Here is a 14,499-nt window from a genome sequence, read left to right as displayed (position 1 = left end):
GAGAAATAAGAGCCGTCACACGAATAGATATATGCACACCCATGTTCGTTGCAGAACTGTTCATGATAGCAAAAAGATGGAAACAATCTAGGTGCCCATCAACAGACGAATGGATAATCTATGGTATATTCACACAATAGATCAAGAATAATGATGAATCCGTGAAATATCTTATAACATGGAGGAATCTGGAAGGGATTATGCTCAGTGAATTTAGTCAGTCACAAAAGGATAAATATTGTAGAAGACCACTATTATAAGAACTCAAGAAAAGGTTTAAACACAGAAGAAAACATTCTTTGGTGGTTACGAGTGTGGGGAGGGAGGGTGAGGGTTATTCACTAACTAGATAATAGACAAAAATTATCTTAGGTGAAGGGAAGGACAGGACACACTACAGGAGAACTCAGTACAACTAGACTAAACAAAAGCTAAGAAGTTTCCTGCATACAAAACTGTAAGTTCCTCAAAGGCATAGACCTTTCCTTTGCTGTTCTTCTGGAATCGCTAAAGCCCAGCTTATTACCTAGCACTTGGTGAGTACTCAGTAAATCAACGTAGACCTTTCCTTAACCAGTATAGACTCTGTGGTCCATCAATTTGACAGTCTTGCCAACTTGCTGAAACTACTACCCTGTTTCTTATGCTTCTCAGCCAAACGCTCATTGTCTGCACTTCCTCACCTCTGTTGTTGTTAGGTGCTGTCGAGTCATCTCAGACTCATAGCAACCTCATGTAGAACAGAATAAAATGTTGGCGCGTCCTGAGACATCCTCACAATTGTTGTTCTTGTTGTCGTTGTTAGGTGTCATCAAGTCGGTTCCCACTCGTAGCAACTGTCTTAGGCTGGGTTCTCTAGAGAAGCAAAACCAGTAAAGTGTATAAATATATATGTATATATTTATATCAAGGAAACGGGTCATGTGATTGTAGAGGCTGGAACGTCCCAAGTCTGTGGATCAGGATAGAGGCTTCTCCTGACTCACATAGCAGCAGGGGCTGACGAACCCAAGATCAGCAGGTCGGAGAGCAGTGCTCTTGTTCATAGGCTGTGAAGATCGATGAATCCCAAGATCAGCAGGCAAGACTACAAGGCTTCTCCTTATTCAGGAAGCTGCAGGGGCTGGTGGACCCAAAATAGGCAGGTCGGACAGCAGGGCTCTTGTTCACAGGCTGTGAAGATCCACAAATCCCAAGATTGGTAGATAAACTGATAGCTCAAGTCCCAAGAACCGGAGGTTAGACAAACAGGAGGCAGCTGCAGGATCCAGAGCAGGGAAAAGCCGGAACGTGACTTATATTCAGGTGCAGGCCACATGCCCAAGGAAACTCCTTTTCAACTAATTGGCTACTCACAGCAGGTCCCATCATGGGAGTGATCATGTACAAACACTGGGAATCAAGGCCCAGACAAGTTGACACACCATCTTAACCGTCACAGTCCACCTTTGTCAACTTGGCACCTGTACACATCTCCCCAAACCATACATAATCTCTGAATAAAGACAATTACAAAGTCATACTTGCATCTAACATGATACAACTAACACGTATACAACCCAAAATGCACTAGCCCCGTTTACATCTTATATTTTATAAGTGAAGAAAACAAAAAATATTTGATGCACACATACAAAGCAGAAATACTCATAACAATTACAGTCCTCGTTTCTGCAATTGGTCACGTGGACATAACTGGTATTTAGAACTTCCTTTTTCCACCACCTATTCCATATTCCTTTCGCCCTCAGCAAGCACCTCAGTTGGTCATGGTTTTTACCCATGGGGTGACCCAAACTTTCATTCCTGAACGGTCTGGGCCATTAGTAGTCATGTTGGAATTGGGTTGCTGTAGTTTTCCATTGACTTTAATCACAGGGCATAGTAATACTAAGAGATGCCCTAAGGGATCTCTTGCATTCTAGACACACTTTTCTTTACCTCCATTATGTAATATCAATCCAGTTTCCTCTTGGTAATCAGGATCAATCACAGTAGCCAGTATGGTAACTCCCTTCTTTGCCTGTTCATCCAGAGGCATAAGGAGCCGAAAGTGGCCAGGTGGCATTCTTAGCTTCCAGTTCAATGGAATCAGTGATGTGTCTCCAGGTGGGAGCATTCCTCCTTTTGGGACTAAGACCTCTAGACCTCAGAGCATAAGGTCGCAGAAACAGGAAGCAAAAATCTTGTGAGTTGGTCACTAGGGGTAATAGTAGCGGTGCCACTCCCATTTCTACCCCTTGATTCCTGGATCCATGAATCCTGGCTATGGGAGAAACAGCACCATATACCGGATGCTGGTTTAGAGTATATACAGCCTCCTGGAGAACTTTGCCCCAACCCTGCAGGGTATTGCCATCTAGCTGGTGCCTTAACTGTGTCTTTGGGAGGCCACTCAGTCGTTCTATCAATCCAGCTGCTTCAGGATGATGGGGAACATGGTAAGGCTAGTGAATTCCATGAGCATGGGCCCATTGCTGCACTTTATTTGCTGTGAAGGAAGTCCCTTGATCAGAGGCTATGCTGTGTGGGATACCATGACGGTGGATAAGGCATTCTCTAAGTCCACAGATGGTAGTTTTGGCAGAAGCATTGCATGCAGGGAAGGCAAATCCATATCCAGAGTAAGTGTCGATTCCAGCAAGGACAAAACACCACCTTTTCCATGATGGAAGTGATCCAATGTAATCAACTAGCCAGCAGGTTGCTGGTGCAACAGAATGAAACACTGCCTGGTCCTGCGCCATCCTCACAATCGTTGTTATGTTTGAGCCCATTGTTGCAGCCAGTGTGTCAATCCATCTCATCGAGGGTCTTCTTCTTCACTGATGCTGTACTTTACCAAGCATTATGTCCTTCTCCAGGGACTGGTCCCTTCTGATAACATGTCCAAAGTACGTGAGACAAAGTCTCACCATCTTCACTTCCAAGGAGCACTCTCGATGTATTTCTTCCAATACAGACTTGTTCATTCTTCTGGAAGTCCATGGTACGTTCAATATTCTTCGCCAACATCATAATTAAAGGCATCAATTCTTCTTCAGTCTTCCTTATTCACTGTCCATCTTTCACATGTATATGAGGCAATCGAAAATATCATGCCTGTGTCAGGTGCACCTTAGCTCTCAAAGTGACATCTTTGCTTTTTAACCCTTAGAAGAGGTCTTTTGCAGCAGATTTGCCCAACACAATACGTCATCTTATTTCTTGACTGCTGCTTCCATGGGCATTGATTGTGGATCCAAGTAAAATGAAATCCTTGACAAGTTCATTTTTTTCTCCGTTTATCATGTTGTTGCTTATTGGTCCAGTTGTGAAGTTTTTTTTTTCTTTATGTTGAGGTGTAATCCATACTGAAGGCTGCAGTCTTTGATCTTCATCAGCAAGTGCTTCAAGTCTTCTTTGCTTTCAGCCAGCAAGGTTGTGTCATGTGCATACTGCAGGTTGTTAAAGTGTTTTCCACCCATCCTGATGCCGTATTTTTCTTCACATAGTCCAATTTCTTGGATTGTTTGCTCAGTATACAGATTCAATAAGTATGGTGAAAGGATGCATCCCTGACGCACAGCCTTCTTGATTTTAAACCATGCAGTTTCCCCTTGTTCTGTTTGAACAACTGCCTCGTGGTCTACATATGGGTTCCACATGAGCACAGTTAAGTGTTCTGGAATTCCCATTCTTCACAACGTTATCCATAATTTGTTATTGATTCACACAGTCGAATGCCTTTGCATAGTCAATAAAACACAGGTAAACATCTTTCTGGTATTCTCTGCTTTCAGCCAAGATCCATCTGACATCAGCAATGATATCCCTCGTTCCACGACCTCTTCTGAATCTGGTTTGAATTCCTTGCAGTTCCCTGCTGATATACTTCTGGAACTGCTTTTGAATGATCTTCAGCACAATTTTACTTGTGTGTGATATTAATGATCGAAACTTTCTGCTCTCTGTTGGATCACCTTTCTTTGGGCACAAATATGGATCTTTTCCAGTTGGTTAGTGTCACGGATTGAATTATGTCCCCCCAAAAATGTGCGTATCAATTTGGCTGGGCTATGATTCCCTGTATTGTGTGGTTGTCTTCCTTTTTGTGGTTGTAATTTTTATGTTAAAGAGGATTAGGGTGGGATTGTAACACCCTTACTGAGGTCACATCCCTGATCCAGTGTAAAGGGAGTTTCCCTGGGGTGTGGCCTGCACCATGTTTTATCTTACAAGAGATAAAAGGAACGGGAAGCAAGCAGAAAGAGGGCGACTTCATACCACTAAGAAAGCAGTGCTGGGAGCAGAGCGTGTCCTTTGGAGCCGCAGTTCCTGCGCAGAGAAGCTCCTAGGCCGGGGGAAGATTGATGACAACAATGACCTTCTTTCAGAGCCGACAGAGAGAGAAAACCTTCCTCTGGAGCTGACGCCCTGAATTTGGACTTGTAGCCTACTAGACTGTGAGAAAATAAATTTCACTTTGTTAAAGCCATTCATTCACTAGTGGTATTTCTGTTAGAGCAGCACTAGATGACTAAGGCAGTTGGTCAGGTAACTGTTTTCCAAATTTCTTGGCACAGATGAGAGCACACCCCCATTGCTCCATCTGTTTGTTGAAACATCTCAATTGGTATTCCGTCAATTCCGAGAGCCTTGTTTTTTTGCCAATACTTTCAGTGTATCTTAGACTTCTTCCTTGAATACCATTGGCTTTTGGTCATACGTTACCTCCTGAAGTGATTGAACATTGACCAATTCTTTTTTGGTATAGTGACTCTGTGTATTCCTTCCATCTTCTTTTGATACTTCCTGTGTGATTCAATATTTTGCCCATAGAATCTTTCAAAATTGCATCTCGAGCCTTGAATTTTTTCTTCAGTTCTTTCAGCTTGAAAAATGCTGAGCATGTTCTTCCCTTTTGGTTTTCTATCTCCAAGTCTTTGCACATGTCATTATAATACTTTGTCTTCTGGAGCTGCTCTTTGAAATCTTCTGTTTAGCTCTTTTACTTTACCATTTCTTTCACTCGCTTTAGCTACTCTACATTTAAGGGTGAGTTTCAGAGTCTCTTCTGACATCCATTTTGTTTTTTTTCTTTCTTTCCTTTTTATTTAAATGATCTTTTGCTTTCTTCATGTATGATGTCCTTGATGTCTTCCCACAACTTGTCTTGTCTTTGGTCATTAGTGTTCAATGCATCAGATCTATTCTTGAGATGGACTCCAAATTAGGTGGGATATACTCAAGGTCATATTTTGGCTCTCGTGGACTTGCTTTAATTTTCTTCAGCTTCAACTTGAACTTGCATACGAGCAATTGATGGTCTTGTCCGCAGTCGGCTCTTGTCCTTGTTCTGACTGATGATATTGAGCTTTTCCATCGTCTCTTTCCACAGATGTATTCGATTTGATTCCTGTGTTTTCCATCTGGTGATGTCCACGTGTATAGTCACTGTTTATGTTGAAAAAAGATATTTGCAATGAAGAAGTCATCGGTCTTGCAAAATTCTACCATATAATCTCCAGCATTGTTTCTATCACCACGGCCATATTTTCTAACTACTTATCCTTCTTCTTTGTTTCCAACTTCTGCATTCTAATCACCAGTAATAATCAATGCATACTGATTACATGTTTGATCAATTTCAGACTGTAGAAGTTGGTAAAATCTTCAATTTCTTCATCTTTGGCCTTAGTGGTTGGTGGGTAAATTTGAATAATAGTTGTATTAACTGGTTTTCCTTGCTGTTAGGTGCCATTGAGTCGATTCTGACTCATAGCAACCCTACATACAACAGAACGAAACACTGCCCGGTCCTCCGCCATCCTCACAATCCGTGTTTTGCTTGAGCCCATTGTTGCAGCCACTGTGTCAATCCATCTCGTTGAGGGTCTTCTTCTTTTTTGCTGATCCTCTACTTTACCAAGCCCAAAGTCCTTCTCCAGGGACTGATTCCTCCTGATAACTTGTCCAAAGTATGTGAGACGTGGTCTCTCCTTCCTCGCTTCTAAGGAGCATTCTGGTTGTACTTCTTCCACGACAGATTTGTTCATTCTTTTGGCAGTCCATGGTATATTCAGTATTCTTCGCCAACACCACAATTCAAAGGCGTCAGTTCTTCTTCGGTGTTTCTTATTCATCGTCCAGCTTTTGCATGCATATGAGGTGATTGAAAACACCACGGCTTGGGTAAGGCGCAACTTAGTCTTCAATGTGATCTTTGCTTTTTAATACTTTTAAGAGGTCTTTTGCAGATATGCCCGATGCAATGCGTCACGTTGTATTGCACTTCAGGATAGATCTTGAAATGTTCTTTTTGAGGATGAACGCGATGCATTCCTCTTCAATTTGTCATTCCCGGCATAGACCCTATGATAATCTGATTCAGAATGGCCAATACCAGTCTATTTCAGCTCACTAATGCCTAGGATATTGATCTTTATGCGTTTCATTTCATTTTGGATGACTTCCAATTTTCCTAGATGCATACTTCATACATTCCACTTTCCAATTATTAATGGATGTTTGCAGCTGTTTCTTCTCATTTTGAGTCGTACCACATCAGCAAATGAAGCTTCCAAAAGCTTGACTCCATCCACGTCATTAAGGTCGACTACTTTGAGGAGGCAGCTCTTCCTTAGTCATATTTTGAGTGCCTTCCAAACTGAGGGGCTCACCTTCCAGCAGTATATCACGCAATGTTCTGCTGCTGTTCATAAGGTTTTCACTGGCTAATTTTTTTCAGAAGTAGACTGCTAGTTCCTTCTTCCTAGTCTGTCTTAGTCTGGAAGCTCCACTGAAACCTATCCACCAAGGGTGAACCGGATGGTATTTGAAATATCGGTGGCAAAGCTTCCAGTATCATGCAATACCCAAGTCACCACAGTAAGACAAAGTGACCGATGCATGGTGGATCCTCACAATAGTAGGTATGTTTCAGCCCACTGTTGCAGCCATTGTGTCAGTCCATCTGTTTGAGGGGCTTCCTCTTTTTTCACTCACCTTCTACTTTACCAAGCATGAAGTCCTTCTCCAAGGATTGGTCATTCCTGATAGGGTGTCATTGTCATCCATAAGATTTTCATTGGCTAATCTTTCTCTGAAGGTCCTTTTTACTAGTCTGTCTTCGTGAAGCTCTCCTGAAACCTGTCCATCATTGGTGACCCTGATCGTATTTGAAATACTGGTGATGTAGCTTCCAGCATCACAGTACACTCAAGCCACTACAATAGGACAAACTGAAAGACAGGTGGTGGTCCTCACCTAATTCACTCCATAACCCTCCATGTGCTGACTCCAGCACCAGGTACACTACTGAAACTACCCTCACCACAGTGACAAAGTCCTTCAGCCTTGCCTTGTTTTGACTTCTAGCATCTTAGCAAGTGTTAAACACTCCCTCGTCCTTGAAATATTTTCTTCTTTTGGTTCCCCTGGTGCTACCATTGTTTCTCCAGCTATTTGGTCACAAAACCTCAGGTTTTGTACCTCCTTTCACTTCAAACCCAATATTCTGGATCGTTTCATTCATGTGCATGTTTCAGCATCTGATGTGCCTGACAGCTTCTACATGTCTCCAGACCCCTCTATCCAACCGCCTCCTGCACAGCCCCCCTCTGGCTAGGCATCAAAACCAGCTGTCATTGAGCCTACTCCAACTCATGGCAACCCCATGTGTGTCAGAGTAGAACTGCGAGGGTTTTCAATGGCCAACTTTTTAGAAGTAGACTGCCAGGCCTTTCTTCCAAGGCTCCTCTGGGTGGACTCAAACCTCCAATCTTTAGGTTAGCATCCAAGTGCATTAACTGTTTGTACCACCTAGGGACTCACAGGTACCTTAAAATGTAAAGTCCCAACTCTACTTCCCTCCTCCTCTCCGGTTGCCTTTCTCACTGATGGGCTTCATCCTACCTACAGCTGCCTAAGCCAGAAAACAGGGCACCTTCCTCGACTCCTCTCCCTTCCGTCATCCCTACAGCTCATCCACCACCTTGGACTATGGAGTCAGCTCCCTCAATAATTGGCCATTTCTATCCAGCCCCAAGCAACCACACAAATCATTTTCCGTTATTTGCGATCCAGGCTCCAGGTACTCCTGACTAACATCATCTCACTCTTAGAATTCCACCAGGGCTTTCTAAACTGCCTCCCAAATGGCATCCCCTGCCTACAACTCTTTCTTGCCTCTGTAGTTGGAGTTCCTTTCTATGAGCAAATCCGGTCATGCAGATCCCCTGTGTAATACTCATCACCATCTTCCTATTACTTTTGGAACAAAATTTTAACTCTTTAACCTAGCATTCAAGGTCCTTCATGATAGGCCCCTGCCTATCGCTCCAGCCTCCTCTGTCATCTGTCCCCACCTCCCACCCTGTATGCTCCAGCTAAAGTGTCTTTTCAGTTCTTCAAACACATATCCTTCCAACTCATCCCTAGGCCTTCTCCTGGAAGGTTTTCCAGTTGTTCTTGCACTTGGTTAATGCCTCCCTATGCTTCAGATCTTAGATTAAAGGACACCTCCACTACTCCAGACCCCATCAATCCCACCACTTGCCCACCACCAAAAGTCAAGTTTGCCCCTCCTGTGGGCCTTCATAGCCTCCAGTACTTATCACTACTATTCAAATTGTTTGTCTGGTCCATCTTCTTCATTAGGCCTCGAAGGCATGAATTACATATCATTTATTGGCATGGCCCTGGTGCACCTACAAGGCTTTCATGTATTTCTTGAAATAATGGGCTATGCTAAATTTAGAAGAAAAAATGCCAGAGTCATTTAGACAGTTTTATTGGAGCCGAGCCATTTCCCCACTTTCCAAATGGCTTCTGGTATAGGCTATATGAAATCTCTTAGACCACAAAGTCTCATCACCAAGCCAGGCTAGATTAACATCTGTTCATTCTGGAAAATAATTCAGCATTAAGCTGTAGACACAAGTGTATTCTGTTGTTGGGTACCAATGAGGCTTTCTGGAACATCTGTTTGCAAAGTAGTGCTTCACAGAACATTTCCTAGAGATAAGGAGGAAGAGAAGAAGAAAGAAGATGAAATGGCATATGAGAATCCTCTTGAATATCATCATGGTAATTGACCTTCCGCACTTCTATGCTCTGGTTGGACCGAGTTCCTGGATATGCCAGAGAAGCATGTGCCCAATTTGAATACATCCTCTTACAGCCAACTAATCTAAATCTTCAGACATAGTTGTATTTACTTTGTAGTTTCTTATTGTATTGTGGTGATGGCAAGTTACTTCCTTTGGTTTTACTCAGAAGAGGGTGAGATTTGTTAAAATAGAATCTAAATATCTTCAATGCCTTTGTAACCAAAGACTACCCGTACTCAACTTTAAGTGCTCTGATTTTGTTTTTCTGGATCTTACCTACCTCTCACATACAGTGAGGCAAAAGGCTTAGGGTTCAGAGCACATAGTCTTGTCAGACCTGGGTTTGATTCTCTACTCTGCAGCCTTGGGGAGTCGCTAAATCTCTTATGTTTTTTCATTTACAAGTGTAAAAGTAGTTCCCTTTTTACAGGATTGCGATGAAAACTGAATAAGATAATGCGTTTAAAGGATTTTGCAGAGTAACTGGGCACAAAATAATCACACCATAAAAGCAAGCCATTTGGTGCAAATGGTTTACACACTTGGCTGCTAACTGGAACGCTAGGGGTTCATGTCTACCCAGAGGCGCCTCAGAACAATAAGCCTAGTAATCTACATCTGAAAAATCAGCCATTGAAAACCCTGTGGAGCACAGTTCTACTCTGACACACATGGGGTCGCCGTGAGTCAGAATTGACTTGGAAGCAACTGGTTTGGTTTTATTATAATATATATGGCAGGAAGGAATTCTCATTTAAAAAGCCACAATTAACCTCTGAGATACAATTTTATTGTTCTATACTACATTTTAAAATTATTGATTAGGTTGTGCTATAACTTATTCATTCATGCAGTGCTGGTGGCCAAGTAAATAGATACACCTTTCTGGAAGTGAGGAAGGCAGCAAAATAGCAAGAAGCTATGGTGAGTATGCCTCTGACAACAGTGATCCCATCTGAGAATTCATCCTACAGGAGTAAATCAATGGCTGCAAAGACTCCTGAAACAATTTTCCTGACCCTTAAATTAAGGAAACATTTTACTAAAATGACAACTCATCAACCTGACAGAAAATTATGCAGCAAGCTCTCTACCCTATTATATACATCCAATACATGCATAGTGAATTCAACATGGAAACTAGAAACCTGGAAAATATTTTCATATTCAATGAAAAGGCAGAACATTCTGATAGAGATCAGAAAGGTAACATGCAAAGTGGAAAACAGTTCAGTTAGGAGGGCAGGATTATTGGCTGTGGTTTAAAGTTATCTTTAATATTGTATCATCTCATCAAAAATAAGAACAAAATTTGTCAACTACCAGGTGGAGTTCATCTCCTTCGTGCCAGTGGGTCCAGCCTCTGTTCTTCTTTTCTCCCTTCTGGACACAGATGAGTATGTCATTATCCCAGGTAACTAAGATCTGCATTAAACCAAAAAACCCCAAACCCGTTGCCGTCAAGTTGATTCCGACTCATTAGCAACCCTATAGGACAGAGTAGAACTGTAGCATAGTGTTTCCAAGGAGCGGCTGGTAGATTCAAACCGCCAACCTTTTGGTTAGCAGCCGAGCTCTTAACCACTGTGCCACCAGCTCTGCATTACGAAAAAACCCGAAACCTGTTGCCGTAGAGTCGACTCTGACTCATAGCTACCCTACAGGACAGAGGAGAACTGTCCCATAGAGTTTCCAAGGAGTGCCTGGTGGATTTGAACTGCTGACCTTTTGGTTAGCAGCCTTAGCACTTAACCACTATGCCACCAGGGTTTCCAGTTCTGCATTAGGGAGAGGAAAAATGTTAGTTTGCTCTGGCAGGGTCCTCGAGTATTACCAAGCAGGGTGTCAAGTTAGCCTTCCAAAATTAGGAGTCTAGGTTATTACGGTGCCACGTTACCACTACCTACTGTTCTAAGCAGGACCACAATAGATAGACCCTGATAGAATGGGAGAAAAATGCAGAACAGAAACTCAAACTCCTAAAAAAACAAGACAACAACAACAACAAAAAAAAAAAAACCCCAGACCTACTGGACTGGTTGAGACTGGAGGACTTCCTGAGACTATCGCCCTGAGATACTCTTCAAACCTCGAACAGAAACTAACCCAAGGTCACCTTGTAACTAAATAACAAGTTGGCTTAAAACATAATGAATATCACCCATAAGTACTGTGCTCAAAATTGCCTATGTGAGACTGTCATGGATTGAATTTTGTCCCCCCAAAATATCTGTCAACTTGGCTAGATCATGATTCCTAGTATTGTATGATTGTCTACCATTTTATCCTCTGATGTGATTTCCCTATGTGTTGTAAACTCTTTCACTATGATGTAATAAAATGGATTAGTGGCAGTTGTATTGATGAGGTCTACAAGATTAGGTAATGTCTTAAGCCAATCTCTTTTGAGATATACGAGAGACATGAGCAGAGAGACCTGGGAAACTCATACTACCACGAAAGCAGTGCCGGGAGCAGAGTGTGTCCTTTGGACCTGAGGTTCCGGCGCAGAGAAGCTCCCAGACCAAGGAAGATTGATGACACAGACCTTCCTCCAAAACTGGCAGAGCTGATGCCCTGAATTTGGACTTGTAGCCTACTGGACTGTGAGAGAATAAACTTCTCTTTGTTAAAGCCATCCACTTGTGGTATTTCTGTTATAGCAGTACTAGATGACCAAGACAGAGACCAAATGGTCAACAATTACTTTAAAACAAAGATGAGAATGTAAGAGGGCAGGGAAACTAGATTAATAGAAATGAAACAACCAGAACGGAAATAATGAGACTATGCATTGTGAAGAATGTAACCAATGCCACTGAACAACTTGTGTAGAAATTGTTGAAAGGGAACCTAAACTGAAAACACAATAAAATATTATTTAAAAAAAGGAGTCTAGGCTGTTACTCTAATTTTTAAATATGCATTTTCTGTTATTCAGTCCTTTGTTATCTTCATCAAATTCTTCTCCAACTTTAAATTTAACAAAGTAGTACCTTTGGCCACTGTATGTGTGGATGGTAAAAGAATCCCCATTTTGTTCAATCACTTTCTGTGGCTTCAGCTACTTGGCTATCTTATGAGTGTCAAAATCAATACCTTAAAAATAATTTTGAAAACACACAAAAATACTGTATGATTCCAATGTTATGACATTCTGGAAAAGGCAAAACTATGGAGACAGTAAAAAAAGATCAGTGGTGTCACATGAATAGATATATGCACACCCATGTTCATTGCAGCACTGTTCACAATAGCAAAAAATGGAAACAACCTAGGTGCACATTAATGGAAGAATGTATAAAGAAATTATGGTATATTCACACATTGGAATACTACACAACGACAAAGAACAACAATAAATCCTTGAAACATCTTATAACATGGAGGAATCCGGAGGGCATTATGCTGAGTGAATTTAGTCAGTCACGAAAGGACAAGTATTGTATAAGACCACTATTATAAGAACTCAAGAAAAGGTTTAAACACAGAAGAAAACATTCTTTGATGGTTACGAGTGTGGGGAGGGAGGGGGACGGTAATTCACTAACTAGATAATAGACAAGAATTATCTTAGGTGAGGGGAAGGGCAGCATACACTACTGGGGAAGTCAGCATAACTGGACTAAACCAAAGCTAAGAAGTTTCCTGAATACAACCAAACACTTCGACGGACAGAGTAGCAGAGGTGAGGGTCTGGGGACCATGCTTTCAGGGGACATCTACGTCAACTGGCATAACAAAGTTTATTAAGAAAATGTTCTGCATCCCACTTTGGTGAGTGGCATCTGGGGTCTTAAAAGCAAGCAAGCGGCCATCTAAGATGCACCAACTGGTCCCAACCGCCTGGAGTAAAGGAGAATGAAGAACACCAAAGACACAAGGACAGTAGTAGCCCAAGAGACAGAAAGGGCCATATCAACCAGAACTTCATCAGCCTGAGACCAGAACTAGATGGTGCCCGGCTACCACCAATGACCGCCCTGACAGGAAACACAACAGAGAGTCCCTGATGGAGTATGAGAAAGGTGGGGTGCAGAACTCAAATTCTAGTAAAAAGACCTGACTTAATGGTCTGACTGAGAAGGGAGGAACCCCAGAAACCATGGCTCCCGGACTCTCTGTCAACCCAGAACTAAAACAATTCCCGAGGCCAACTCTTCAAGCAAAGATTGGACTGGACTGTGGGATATAAAATCATACTCGTGAAGAGTGTGCTTCTTAGATTAAATAGATATACGAGACTAAATGGATAGCTTCTGTCCGGAGGTGAGATGAGAAGGGAGAGAGGCTTAGAAGCTGGTTGAAAGGACATGGGAAATCAAGGGTGGAGAGGAGGAGTGTGCTGTCACAGTATAGGGAGAGCAATTAGGGTCACATAACAGTGTATGTATAAACTTTTGTATGAGAGACTAACTTGAAATGTAAGCTTTCACTTAAACTACAACAATAAACAAACTAACCAACAAAAAAAGATCAGTGGTTGCCAGGGGCTCAGGGGGAGGAAGTGAGGGATAAATAGGTGGAGCACAGGTCATTTCTAGGGCAGTGAGCCTATTTTGTATGATACTGTAATGCAGGACACATGGCATTATGCATTTGTCAAAACCCATAGGACTGTACCACACAGAGAGTGATCTCGAATTTAAACTATGAACTTTAGTTAATAATAATGTATCAATAGTGGTTCATCATTGTAACAAATGTACCAAGGGATGCAAGACATTAATAACAGGAGAGACAGTGTGCAGGGAGGAGAGGGGATATAAAGAACTCTGTACTTTCTGCATAATTTTTCTGTAAACCTAAAACTGTTCTAAAAAATAAAGTCTATTTAAAAAATCACAACACTTAACTTGAGATGCACAATCTAGGAACTTGGTAGCTGTCCTCAAAAATCATTATATTTAATCACTAGTGTTTCTTTAAAACTTCAGTATGCTTTGCTACTGAAAGCCATCCAGGAAAACCTCCATTCGGAGGCTGGTTGAAACACTTGAACTGCTTGCAGGAAAGTGTCAGTAGGCTGGCTGCAGGGAACGGTTAAATCCAGGCATGGACAAGGCAGTTCTGGGAATCCCCCCAGAGGCTGACAAGGGGATAACGGGTGGGGGTGGGGGTGGGCAGTGCTCAGGACTCCAACAGTTAGTCAGAGCAGCTCTACCTGTATCTGTGTTATTAAGTTACTCTTCAAATTAAGACAGCATTTGGACATTTCTCAACAAAAACAAAGTAACCTGGTGGGAGGAGGGAGAGTCATTGCTTAGGGAACACTGAGTTTCTGTAAAGGATGGTAGAAAAATTGGAAAATGGATAGTGATGATGGTTGTACAACATGATGAACGTAATTAATATCACTGAAATGTACATGTAAAAAATGTTGAAATGTCAAATGTGTTGGGTATAT

This window comes from Trichechus manatus, unplaced genomic scaffold (assembly GCF_000243295.1).
Source record: "Trichechus manatus latirostris isolate Lorelei unplaced genomic scaffold, TriManLat1.0 scaffold00133, whole genome shotgun sequence".
NCBI lineage: Eukaryota > Metazoa > Chordata > Mammalia > Sirenia > Trichechidae > Trichechus > Trichechus manatus.
Note: the sequence above shows the minus strand (reverse complement) of the source record.